The sequence below is a fragment of the Balaenoptera physalus genome (assembly GCF_965194825.1).
Source record: "Balaenoptera physalus genome assembly, chromosome: 5".
Taxonomy (NCBI): domain Eukaryota; kingdom Metazoa; phylum Chordata; class Mammalia; order Artiodactyla; family Balaenopteridae; genus Balaenoptera; species Balaenoptera physalus.
The window spans coordinates 8,614,761-8,628,489 of NC_138884.1; the positions used below are offsets into that span (position 1 = coordinate 8,614,761).

Sequence of the window (13,729 nt, forward strand, 5' to 3'; positions counted from 1 at the left end):
CTAAAATAGATTATAAAAAGATAACCTCTAGAGAATCCATACCTCATCGTATAAATACATTTTAAATTATTAATTGGAATAGAATTTCCCAGAAGTCAAACTTGCTTTATGGTTTGTAATGGAAGTTCTGAAAAACTTGAGACCAAAATAACCAGGAACAATTTTCCTCTCCCTAAAAGGAACAGGAACAGAAGAGAATAGCTCAGTTCACAGATGAAAATATCGTTGTGTTCTCACAGTGATCCATTCACTGCTGCTTGCAAGCAAATCCTCCAGAGAGTGAAACAAGCCAACAACTCAATGTTCCCAACCTCTCCCCTCTGAACAGCGACCTTGGGTTTATATGCTAAAAAAGAAAAAAGAAGAAAGAAGTAAGAAATTTTTTAAAAAAGGAAAAAAAGAGTCAATTCCTATGGGGCACACATGTAGCTCAGAAAATAGTATGAAGTCTAAAGGTCACCAATACATTAGACTCAGTGTGTTTTCCATTAGTTTGCACGGCCCCAGCTCTAGCATGAAACGCTGCATTTACAGAGAGCTGTATCATAAGTTGCTTCCCTTACTCCCGCGTCCATTATTTTGGGCTTTGCCACTAGCTATACCCCTCCCTCCTTTACTCTTTCCTTCTTTTCCTCCCTAGAATTTTCTTTTCAGAGAGATGAAGATGTGTCTGTGGGAAGAAAACACTTGCAAAATTTAATTCCCAGACATCGTCCAGTGTGAGGCCCCAGTCCAAGCCCCTAGTCAAGGGCTGCTGTGCTCGAGCTCACCTCACTGGCTCTTTGGCCTGCTCCCGAGATCTCAGTCAAAACCAACTGGTTCCCAGCTCCTACCACCCTAGTACTTTCCTCAGTTGAAGCCACTGAATCTTCCTTGCTGTTCTAACACAATCTGAACTGAAGGCAGGAGATACTCAGGCTGTAACAGACCAACATTTAGGCTTGGCACCAAAGCACATTTACCTCTTGTCTTGTCCTAATACCTTGATTCCCTTAAGTAGATCCTTACCTTGTCCTCAAGCAACAATCCCCTGTGATCTTTCTAACTGGGCTTCTGCATATCTTCCTCATCTCATTCTAGCATGTACACTGATTAGAACTGTCCCAGCCCAATCAGCCTAAGACAACCAGGAGCAAATTGTCTGACACCATCAGGCTTCTGGACCCAATGCAAGGAAGGACACTGCCCACCAGGGCAACTTTGGAGCCTTAGCAAAGGAAAAGATAGAACTAATGTAGGATTTGGGGAAAGGATGGAACTGAGGTGATATTTAAATGAAGCAATGTTTGAGAGACTCAAAGCAAAGCTGGGCTGTGGCTGAAGGGTCCACATCAGGTTTGGACTGTGAAGTAGACCCAGGCTCCTGTGTCCTTGGGAAGTGCAAAGTAAAGTTAAGATGGATGTCGACTGTTGTATCTGAATCTCTGCCCCTGGCTTGTAAATTGAGACGGAGTCTTTGTGTCAAAGTGCCTCAGACCCTCCAGGCAAGAGTTGGGTGTTTTATTTTTACTGATATAATTTTAAAAAGCAAAGTCTCTGCTAATCTATGATTTTAGAGAATAAAATTTCTCAGTGATTAATAAAGCAGGAGTCATTCAAAGTAGGGGGTTGTCATGACACTTTATAGATTCAGTGTCCTTGAGAGAGATGTTATTTTCTGTTAATGTTTGCAGCTGGCTTTATCTCTGTTTTTCCAGTCTGACAAATGGTGGGTAGATTTTTACTTTTTCAGTCCAAGCTAATTTTTGCTTTCTCAGGAGATATGTTTCTGCTAAAACCAAAGTCTGCTTATCTTGCAGTCCTTTTCCTAAATTCTGGCATAACTTCTAGATGCCTGCCTGTTCTTTAAATATTGCCCATTCTAGATCACCACCTGTTGGATTTTGTGTCACTCCTGGGATTTGTTTCTTTTTCGCTGCTTACTCTCTGTACCCTGAACATTTGTGCTGTGTAAGCTGGTCTGTCAAATGGGCCATATGATTCACCAGATCCAATGGTGTTTGAAGTGTCAGTGGCAGATAGGATGCTGTTTGGAGCCTTTGGCAGGTCCCTACAGGTGAATTGCAGCGTAGACCTTTAGGATTATGGAGCAAGGTCCTGCCATCATCTGAAGATAACTACCTTCCTTTTGAGAGAGAGCTCTTGGCCTGCTACTGGGCCTTTGTAGAGATTGAACAATTAACCACGTGACCTGAGCATCCCATTATCAACTGGGTGTTAACTGACCCATGAAGCTCTAGAGTTAGTCATGCACAGCAACCCTCCATCATCAGATGGAAGTGGTGTATACAGGACTGGGCCTGAGCCCTGAAGGCACAAGTAAATTACATGAAGAAGTGGCCCAAATGTCCGTGGTCCCTACTCCCGCTACCCTGCCTTCTCTCTCCCAGCCTGTACCTATGACCTCATGGTGCATTCCCTATGACCAGCTGACAGAGGAAGAGGAGACTCAGACCTGGTTTACAGATGGTTCTACAGGACATGCAAGCACCACCTCAAAGTGGAAAGCTGTAGCACTACAGCTTCTTCCCGGGATATCCCTTAAAAATTGTGGTGAAAACAAACCCTCCCAGTGGGCAGGACTTTGGGCAGTGCACCTGTTTGCTCGCTCTGCTTAGAAGGAGAAAAGGGCAGGTGTGCAACTATATCCTGATTCATGGGCTGTGGCCGTGGTCTGATCAGGGGCTTGGAAGGGACATGACTGGAAAATTGGCGATGCAGAGATTTGAGGAGGAAGTATGTTGACAGATCTCTCTGAGTGGGCAAAACCGTGAAGATATTTGTGTCCTATGTAAATGCTCACCAAAGGGTGACGTCAGCAGAGGAGGATTATAGCCATCAGTAGGATAGGATGTCATGTTCTCTGGACACCAGTCAGCCTCTTTCCCCAGACCCCTGTCATCGCCCAACGTGTTCATGAGCAAAGTGGCCATGGCGGCAGGCGTGGACATTATGCATGGGCTCAGCAACGTGGACTCCCTCTCACCAGGACCAGCCTGGCCGTGGCCACTGTTGAGTGCCCAATCTGCCAGCAGCCAATTCTAACCCTGAGCCCCCATACGGCATCATTCCCCAGGGTGAACAGCCAGCTGCCTGGTGCAGGCTGATCAAGTAGACTGCTTCCTCCATGGAAGGGGCAGTATTTTGTTCCTACTGGAATAGACACTTACTCTAGATATTGATCTGCCTTCTCTGCATGCAATGCTTATGCCAAAACCTCCATCCATGGATTTACGGAATACCTTGTCCACTGTCATGATTTTCCACGCAGCATTGCTTCTGATCAAGGAACTCAAATCAAATCAAAAGAAGTGCTACAGTGGTCCCATGCTCATGGAATTCACTTGTCCTACTATGTTCCTCACCATCCTGAAGTAGCTGGCTTGATAGAATGGTAGCATGACCTTTTGAAGACTCAGTTACAAAGCCAGCTAGGCGGTAATACTTTTCAGGGCTGGGGTAAGGTTCTACAGAAAGCTGCATATGCTCTAAATCAGCATCCAATATATGGTGCAATATCATATTTATATGACAGCCAGGATTCATGAGTCTAGTGATCAAGGGGTAGAAACTGTAGGGGCACCACTCACTGTTAACCCTAGTGACCCACTAGCAAAATTTTTGCTTTTTGTTTCTGTGACTTTATGCTTTGCTGACCTAGAGATCTTAGTTCCAGAGGGGGCAATGCTTCCACCAGGAGACTCAACAATGATTCCATTGAACTGGAGGTTAGTACTGGCACCTGGCCACTTGGAGCTCCTCATGCCTCTGAAACAACAGGTAAAGAATAGAGTTACAGTGTTGGCTGGGGTGACAGATCATGATTACTGAGGGGAGATTGAATTATCATTCCACAATGGAGGTAAGGAAACATACGTCTGGAATACAGGAGATCTGTTAGGGTGTCTCAGTATTATCGTGCCTTGTGATTAAGGTAAATGGAAAACTACAACCACCCAATTTAGGCAGGACTACAAATGGCCCAGACCCTTCAGGAATGAAGATTTGTGTGACTTCACCAGGTAAGAACCATGACCAGCTGAGGTGCTTGCTGGAGGCAAAAGACATAGAATGGGAAGTAGATGAAGATAGTTACAAACATCAACTATGACCACATGACCAGTTACAGAAATAAGGACTGTACCTGTCATGAGCATTTCCTCCTTATTTTGTTATGAATACATTTGTGTGTGAATATATATATGTGTATATATATCTCAAATATCTTTGTCTTCTTTCCTCTCTTATTCCCTTATCATGTAACATAAGAAAATGTATTGACTTTATATCAGTATTTCAGTATTGTTAACTTTCATGGAACTTCTCAGCCTCCATAATCATGTGCCTATTCCTATATCTACATCTATAATTATCCCCAGTTGGTTAAATCTGCAGATACAAAACCCAAGATACAGAGGAACCAAGGATATGCATGGCTGACTAAGTTACAGGCTGATTTTCGACCGTGCAGGGGTCGGCGCCCCTAAGCCCTCATTGTTCAGCTGTAATGTAGGGCAGTGCTGGTTGCTTCATTTCAACTGTTCTTTTTTTAACCTAAAAAAAAGCAATTGCAAATGGTTCAACCTAAGTTGTAGTAAATAGGAAGTTGGACAAAGCTATTTATTCCTTTAAATTATGCAAAGAAAGAGGAAATATTATCTTTTACAAAGTGTCTTATAAGGGTCTGTCTAGTCCTAAAGATATTAACAGATAATAAAAAGTGAAGTTATAGGGAGCAGCTAAAGAAAGAAGAGAGAAGGAAATTGAAGAGTAGAAAACTAAAATCCAAAATTAGTTTACTGAAATAGAATTAGGAAATATACTGAAACAAGCATATAGATCACAACTGATATTTATGCATGTAATTTTATGTGTTCAGGAAAGGAAGTAGACTAATAGATATTCTTTTTTATTTTTTTAACATCTTTATTGGAGTATAATTGCTTTACAATGGTGTGTTAGTTTCTGCTTTATAACAAAGTGAATCAGCTATACATATACATATATCCCCATATCTCTTCCCTCTGTGTCTCCCTCCCTCCCATCCTCCTTATCCCACCCCTCTAGGTGGTCACAAAGCACTGAGCTGATCTCCCTGTGCTATGCAGCTGCTTCCCACTAGCTATCGGTTTTACATTTGGTAGTGTATATATGTCCATGCCACTCTCTCACTTTGTCCCAGCTTACCCTTCCCCCTCCCCGTATCTTCAAGTCCATTCTCGAGTAGATCTGCGTCTTTACTCCCGTCCTGCCCCTAGGTTCTTCATGACTTTTTTTTTTTTTCTTAGATTCCCTATATATGTGTTAGCAAGTACTTGTTTTTCTCTTTCTGACTTACTTCACTCTGTATGATGGTTCCTAGGTCCATCCACCTCGCTACAACTAACTCAATTTCATTTCTTTTTATGGCTGAGTAATAGTCCATGTATATATGTGCCACATCTTCTTTATCCATTCATCTGTCGATAGACATTTAGGTTGTTTCCATGTCCTGGCTATTGTAAATAGAACTGCAATGAACATTGTGGTACATGACTCTTTTTGAATTATGGTTTTCTCAGGGTATATGCCCAGTAGTGGGATTGCTGGGTCATATGTTAGTTCTATTTTTAGTTTTTTAAGGAACCTCCATACTGTTCTCCATAGTGGCTGTATGAATTTACATTCCCACCAACAGTGCAAGAGGGTTCCCTTTTCTCCACACCCTCTCCAGCATTTATTGTTTCTAGATTTTTTTGATGATGGCTATTCTGACCGGTGTGAGGTGATAGCTCATTGTAGTTTTGATTTGGATTTCTCTAATGATTAGTAATGTTGAGCATCCTTTCATGTGTTTGTGGGCAATCTGTATATCTACTTTGGAGAAATGTCTATTTGGGTCTTCTGCCCATTTTTTGATTGGGTTTTTTGTTTTCTTGATATTGAGCTGCATGAGCTGCTTGTATATTTTGGAGATGAATCCTTTGTCAGTTGCTTCATTTGCAAATATTTTCTCCCTCCCATTCTGAGGGTTGTCTTTTCGTCTTGTTTATGGTTTCCTTTGCTGTGCAAAGGCTTTTAAGTTTCATTAGGTTCCATTAGTTTATTTTTGTTTTTATTTCCATTTCTTTAGGAGGTGGGTCAAAAAGGATCTTGCTGTGATTTATGTCATAGAGTGTTCTGCCTATGTTTTCCTCTAAGAGTTTGATAGTGTCTGGCCTTACATTTAGGTCTTTAATCCATTTTGAGTTTATTTTTGTGTATGGTGTTAGGGAGTGTTCTAATTTCATTCTCTTACATGTAGCTGTTCAGTTTTCCCAGCACCACTTATTGAAGAGGCTGTCTTTTCTCCATTGTATATTCTTGCCACCTTTATCAAAAATAAGGTGACCATATGTGCATGGGTTTATCTCTGGGCTTTCTATCCTGTTCCATTGATCTATATTTCTGTTTTTATGCCAGTACCATATTGTCTTGATTACTATAGCTTTGTAGTATAGTCTTAAATCAGGGAGCCTGCTTCCTCCAGCTCTGTTTTTCTTTCTCAAGATAGCTTTGGCTATTCGGGGTCTTTTGTGTTTCCATACAAACTGTGAAATTTTTTGTTCTACTTCTGTGAAAAATGCCATTGGTAGTTTGATAGGGATTGCATTGAATGTGTAGATTGCTTTGGGTAGTAGAGTCATTTTCACAATGTTGATTCTTCCAGTCCAAGAAAATGGTATATCACTCCATCTGTATCATCTTTCATTTCTTTCATCAGTGTCTTATAGTTTTCTGCATACAGGTCTTTTGTCTCCTTAGAGACAAAGGTATTTTCTGCTGAAAGATCAGCTGTTAATCTTATGGGGATTCCCTTGTATGTTATTTGTTGCTTTTCCCTTGCTGCTTTCAATATTTTTTCTTTCTTTGTATTTAATTTTTGATAGTTTGATCAAACTATTAAAAATTAGTCTTGGCGTGTTTCTCCTTGGACTTATCCTCTGTGGGACTCTCTGCACTTCCTGGACTTAATTGACTATTTCCTTTCCCATATTAGGGAAGTTTTCAACTATAATCTCTTCAAATATTTTCTCAGTCCCTTTCTTTTTCTCTTCTTCTTCTGGGACCCCTATAATTTGAATGTTGGTGCATTTAATGTTGTCCCAGAGGTCTCTGAGACTGTCCTCAATTCTTTTCATTCTTTTTTCTTTATTCTCTCTGTGGTAGTTATTTCCACTATTTTAACTTCCAGGTCCCTTATCCGTTCTTCTGCCTCAGTTATTCTGCTACTGATTCTTTCTAGAGAATTTTTAATTTCATTTATTGTGTTGTACATCATTGTTTGTTCTTTAGTTCTCCTTGTTAAACATTTCTTGTATTTTCTCCATTCTATTTCCAAGATTTTGGATCATCTTTACTATCATTACTCTGATTTCTTTTCCAGGTAGACTGCCTATTTCCTCTCCATTTGTTTTGTCTGGTGGGTTTTTACCTTGCTCCTTCATCCACTGTGTGTTTCTCTGTCTTCTCATTTTGCTTCACTTACTGTGTTTGGGGTGTCCTTTTCACAGGCTGCAGGTTTGTAGTTCCCATTGTTTTTGGTGACTGCCCCCAGTGGCTAAGGTTGGTTCAGTGGGTTGTGTACGCTTCCTGGTGGAGGGGACTGGTGCCTGTGTTCTGGTGGATGAGGCTGGATCTTGTCTTTCTGGTGGGCAGCACCAAGTCCGGTGGTGTGTTTTGGGATGACTGTGACGTTATTATCATTTTAGGTAGCCTGTCTGCTAATGGGTGGGCTTTTATTCCTGTCTTGCTAGTTGTTTGGCATAGAGTGTCCAGCACTGTAGGTTGCTGGCTGTTGAGTGGAGCTGGGTCTTGGCGTTGAGATGGAGATCTCTGGGGGAACTTTTGCCGTTTGATATTGCATGGAGCCGGGAGGTCTCTGGTGGACCTATGCTCTGATCTCAGCTCTCCCACCTCAGAGCCTCAGGCCTGACACCCAGCCAGAGCACCAAGACCCTGTCAGCCACATGGCTTGCTTTATAGAGCATGGGGGTGTGAAATTTTGTGGACATTTTAATCGTTTCCTTTTTGGAAGTCTGAGGTCTTCTGCCAGCATTCAGTTGGTGTTCTGCAGGAGTTGTTCCACATGTAGATGTATTTTTGATGTATTTGTGGGGAGGAAGGTGATCTCCACGTCTTACTCCTCTGCCATTTTGAAGGTCCCCACCCCCATTTCTTTTAAATTTAAAACATTTTCCTCTTCTTTCTTTTTGCCTTCTAGTTCTCTTAAGGAATTATCTGTTGTGTTTATTCCCTCTTTTGTTCCTTTTAGTTTAGTCTTCATTTTCAAATTTTTTCTCTTATTTCAAAATTTTCATGACTGTCAATAATTTCTGAATTATTCTAATTTCTATTTATGTTGTTTTTCATCTATTGTACCATTTTCATAATGTCTTTTTGCTATTTTTAAAATAGAATGTCATGGTGTTGATATATTCTCAGCATGCTTTCATTGTCTGTAAGGTTGTTTGTTTTCTGCTCTAATCTAAACTTCATAGCTTTTCGCTGTTTTTATATGAAGTTCGTTTTCCTGAACTTTTGGAAGGAGGTATAGCTCAGGGTAGCTTTCACCCTCTTCTCTTGTTCTCATATTGTGTTAAAAAATGTAGGGCTTCCCTGGTGGCGCAGTGGTTGAGAATCTGCCTGCTAATGCAGGGGACACGGGTTCGAGCCCTGGTCTGGGAAGATCCCACATGCCACGGAGCAACAAGGCCCGTGAGCCACAATTGCTGAGCCTGCGTGTCTGGAGCCTGTGCTCTGCAACAAGAGAGGCCGCGATAGTGAGAGGCCCGCGCACCGCTATGAAGAGTGGCCCCCGCTTGCCACAACTGGAGAAAACCCTCTCACAGAAACAAAGACCCAACACAGCCAAAAATAAATTAATTAATTAATTTTTTAAAAAATGTAGCAGCTTTCTTTCTAAGACTTGCTGTTTCCATTTCCTTCTCCCACACTTATTCGCGCCTCCTTTACTTTACCTATTCTGTGCAATTTTTATTCCACTCCCAGCAGTTTCTCCTCTATGTGGGTCTGTCCTGGAAGGCAGCTGTGGTGTCTGTTTTGAGAATTTTTAGGGACTAGACTGCTCCAGATCTTTCAGATTTTATTATGTTCCCTTCGCACCTACCAGCAACAATTATTGACTATGTTGGTGTTTCCTGTTCGCATGTCCATCAGATGTCCTTTTGCTTCCCTCTGCTTAGTCCTGCACAGACGATGTAGGAATTGTGGCAGTTGGTGGCTTGTCCTCAGACACTTTGTTTGGAGTTTGTGGCTACAACCTGTCATGTAGTGTGGTAACCAATCTCTAAAATGGCCTCAACATTTCCTCTGCTCCCTGTACATTCATTCTGCTCTTCACATCAAAAGATAGAGACGATTTCTCCTTCTGAATCTGGGATGGCCCTGTGATTGATTTGACCATTTGAATATGGAGACAGTGACATTCGGGCAGCTCTTGGACTCCAGCCACCATGTGAAAAGGCCAAGCCACAAGGAGAGGCCATGGGAGGGAGAACTAAAGTGCTCAGAATAACCATTCCAGCTCCCCAGAAACAACCATATGAGAGCGATATTGAATATTCTGTTTCAGTTGAGTCCCCAGATGACTGTAGCCCTAGCCCTATGAGAGATAACAAAATAGTTGTTGTTTTAAGATATAAAGTAGTGAAATGGTTTTTAAGGCAGCAATAGGATTAAAACATTTAATTTTGTTGTACATGTTGTCCATGGTTTTCAGTCTTGTTATCTAGTTGTTCTGTCTGTTTTTATGTGGGAATTTGGAGAGATCCTAAAACAACGTCCTGTAACACCCTTTGCCAAAACCTTCCCAGAATCCGCTCTGACATTAGATTATAAGTTTCTTCTAGGATAGACCTCAGTCAAGACCTATGAAACCACCAGGAAGTGTAATTCAGAACCAGAACAGAACATAGGGAATTTATAGCTTCCGCTTATGAACTTTGGTCTTTTAATCAGCCCTGTATGAAAATAGACTCTCCTCTCCACATTTTCTGCCCCGGCCTCATCGCAGCTCACAGTGAGAAAGTTAAAAACCCGTGAGTTAGATGTTAGTGTCCTGGATAACGCTGGGCAACCCAATTCTCCAGAACCAGGTTGGTAGGAGCATCAATTAAAATTTCCAACAATCAAAACTCTTTCAAAAAAAGTCAGAGTGAATCATGTGGGTACCGCAAGCAAGCTAATAGTCTGGCCAATTTAAAAGCCACTCATTCATTCATAAAACTGTTTATTGAGTGTTTATTATGACCCAGGCACCTAGATATTCGGACAATATACACCAGTAATTAAAGCAAACATCCCCACTCTTGAGGAAGTTAAATTCAGGTGGCTTATATTCTTTAAGTATTTGTCCAGTGGTCTTTCTACTGTTACTTGAGCATGCTCCTTGGGAGTTGCCCACCTCACTTCCAGCTCCCTACACAACTTTCAGCACACTCCCTGAAGAGTCCTGGTCAATACTATTTTATTCATTTCATTACTTTTTCAGGAATGGCAGAAAGTCCCTTGGAAATTGGTTTCTCCGGATGCTGCCCAAATAGTCTTTCTTTTAATCCAATACTGATTTCAGAGTCACCAGCATTAAAACCAAAATGTGGCAGGCAGTTGAGGGGAGTAATGAAGTGCTGGATTTAAATTATTTTCAATTAAAAATGAAAGTTACTTAGGGAGGTGCTTTAACATTTCCAATCACCACAGAATTCTGTAAGGGGCTACTTTGTTAGATTAGTAAGAATTTTGGACCTTTGTGTGTATAGGCGGGTAGGGAGATGAGAGGAAAAGGAGATGAGTAATGGAAGTTGTTAAAAGATGAAAAGGGCAAGAATGAAGGCCCATCTTCTCAACACCAACAATTTAGGCAAATCTAGTATTTTAGTAGGTTCTTCGTGTGCAACCTGGAAATGTACATTAACAGGAAACTTTCTACCTACTCTTTGACTCTCCTTTTCCCATCCTTGTGTCTGCTGGGATCTGCCAGTGGGTGGAAGATATTGTCATTGTTTATAATGCTCATAAGCCTGCATGGATGTGAATGACATATATTTAGAAATCAAAATAAAGCTTTAGGAAGATCTTCAATTTAATTGAAACTAGTCTAGTCATTTGGGAACCACAAGAGCTTTTTAGGGAAAATCTGCTTCTGTAAGCTGGAGGAAGTGTGGGTGTACTGGAGTCCTGGTCACACCTTGTGATGTCAGTCACCCCCAGGCCGCAGCTGATTGGCTGGGAAGAGCCGAAGCAGAGTTTAAATTCCTGCACCATCAGAGAAGTGTTCAGAACCTCAACACAAGAGTGGCTTCATTGTCACAGATTTCCCCTGTGAGAACATCAGCCTGATTGTTAAGACATTTGGGGCAAAGTCTTTGTGAAACTGAAGAAGGTAAGACGTTCTCGTTGTTTAATATTTTTAAATGACTTCTGCTGTGTTGTTTGGAAAATATTAAGCATGTGTACATGTTGAGCGGCATTATGTCATGCAGAGAAAGATGGGGAGAGCTGTGCCTTGGGTAAAAACGATTCCATTTTGTTCCAGTTGTTTATGCCACAGTAAATAATGATATTAAAATGACAGGTTAAGTCAATAGAGACAGGTGCTCTTCTCATTAATACTTTAATTAGATCTCTGCATGGTATTCTGAAAGGGAAATTTTACTAATTAGGTGGCAGATGGAAGGTCTTTCTGAAGTTTTGCTTTAATTATCAAAACAAATACAGCTTTTACATTTAGATTTTATGGATATAGGTATGCTCATGGCCTACAAGATGTTATAAAAGAATCTAAACTAGACTGGCAGAACTTTGTAAATATGGTCTCTTAAGTTGAAAATCAGATAATGCTTTTCATCCAATAATATTCCTGAGAACTGAGTAGCTGAAAGGAGATGTTAAGACTTCTGAAACAAACCATGGCTGTGATAATTATACTGCTTTTCTATTGTCTGGCTGGGTATTCATGTTAGCATGATGCCTTGCATACAGTCAGAGGTCAGTAAATGTTGAATATAACTGTCTTTTAAAAAACCTTTCCTAGTGTAGAAGACTTAGGAGTATATATACTCCTGCCCATGTGTATTTTTATTTGCTGCATTTATTCCATTTCTTCATCTATATCAGAAGTGTCTGTCTTCCACAACAGAGTGGGAGCTGTGGTCAGGCAATGCTTTCTGCATGACATCTAGAAGATCCCACGTGTAATAGCAACACTTCAGGCACTCCTCTTCTTCAAGAGCTATAACTTCTAGTGACCCATACTTTCTGTTTAACTGAGAGCCAAGTAGACTATGCTACTTCGATCTGGTTGGTTAAAATATTTAAACAAACAAACAATTTTCTAACGGTGTTAGTCCGCTAGAGATCCCCAAAATGGTGATGTGGACCAATGTGTCTCAGATGCTGTGTGTCCTCCTACATCTATATTTAATTTGGGGACACCTAGGAGTTATTTTACTGTGGTTGAAAGCGTATAACATGGGATTGATTATAACTGACCTCAAGACAATTACAATTGGAATGTTTGGAAATTTTTATTGATTTATTTATTTGGTTTTCTGAATTCATGATAGAATTCATGTCCTGGCCAAATTCCCCTTTATTTTCGAAGAGTAATAAAGAAACAAATTCTAGCTAATGGAGGTTCTGGTTAGTTGGGTTCTGGGTAATTTTGCTTTTGTAAGACAAGCATATTATCATTATTACACATTGTTGTATACTCAAGCACCTAGAACAGTGCCTGGCACACGGGATGTTCTCAACAGCTATTTATTGACTGCTAATAAATGGATATATTATTCATTAGTATTATTAAGGATAACAACATGAAGTCAAAAATAAGCAAACTAAGCATGATAAATTGAGCTTATGATTTTTCAAGTTTTTCATTTCCTTCCTTTAGCCTACCTCTTTCATTTTAGTTTACATAAAAGAAAATATATACTTTAAAAGTGAATATTGACTCTGAGGAAATTCTGGAACAAGGTCTCTTACTTGAGAGCACAAAGAAGTTCTGGCTACACTTGAGGGTGGCCAGAGAGAGAAGGGACTGCAATCCACTTCTCCAGATCCTAAACACTTTGGATCTTTTCAATTCTGGGAGAACAGCTCATAAAGGTTGAAAAGCTCTGATACACACACTGACTTCCATACAGGTGGAACTCAAATTGAGGTTGTTGATTTCCTTTTGTTACATGTTCTCATCGTAGAATGACAGCACGTGCAATGTAGAAATGACATTTACCAATTACTGAAGAAGAACTTAGGGTTCTGGACTCATCTTTTAGGCTTGTAGCTATTTTGCTCATTTATTACTCAGAATAGGGCTACTGCATATCTGCTTCTACTCTTTTGGGGGTGGTAGGTAAAAAGCTTATGAAAGTTTGGAGCTCTCATTTGGAATACACTTCACACAAGTATAATTATTCTTATCAAAAATACTAATTGAAAACCTAATACGTATAGTGTTTGAGCTCTGACTTTCTGTAATGCTTGATAGCAGACTATGTTCTATGGTTGGCAACATCAGCTCTCTCGGGACCTCAGGCTGTATTTTATTTTAGTTTGCCAGACTTCCACTTGGAAAATTATGACTTTGAGTCAGGGTGCTAAATGTTATTTCTAGAAGCACGAGCGAGTTACTGCATCTTCCTTATGTTTCATAATATTACACCCCTGAGAAACTGAACACTGGAAG

The 13,729-nt window shown here is 40.6% G+C and overlaps 1 protein-coding gene across 11 annotated transcripts in view; it reads left to right on the forward strand.

The window, feature by feature from the left end:
• The window catches only part of DMP1 (dentin matrix acidic phosphoprotein 1), a 138,225-nt gene that overhangs the window by 110,750 nt on the left and 13,746 nt on the right, over positions 1–13,729 (forward strand). Inside the window, exon 4 of one of the 11 annotated variants that reach the window (XM_082461790.1) lies at positions 11,241–11,422. The exons of the other annotated variants lie outside the window; for them this stretch is intronic. The gene's annotated coding sequence lies outside the window, so the exon portion shown is untranslated. The remainder of the gene's footprint in view (positions 1–11,240; positions 11,423–13,729) is intronic. 11 annotated transcript variants of the gene reach the window in all.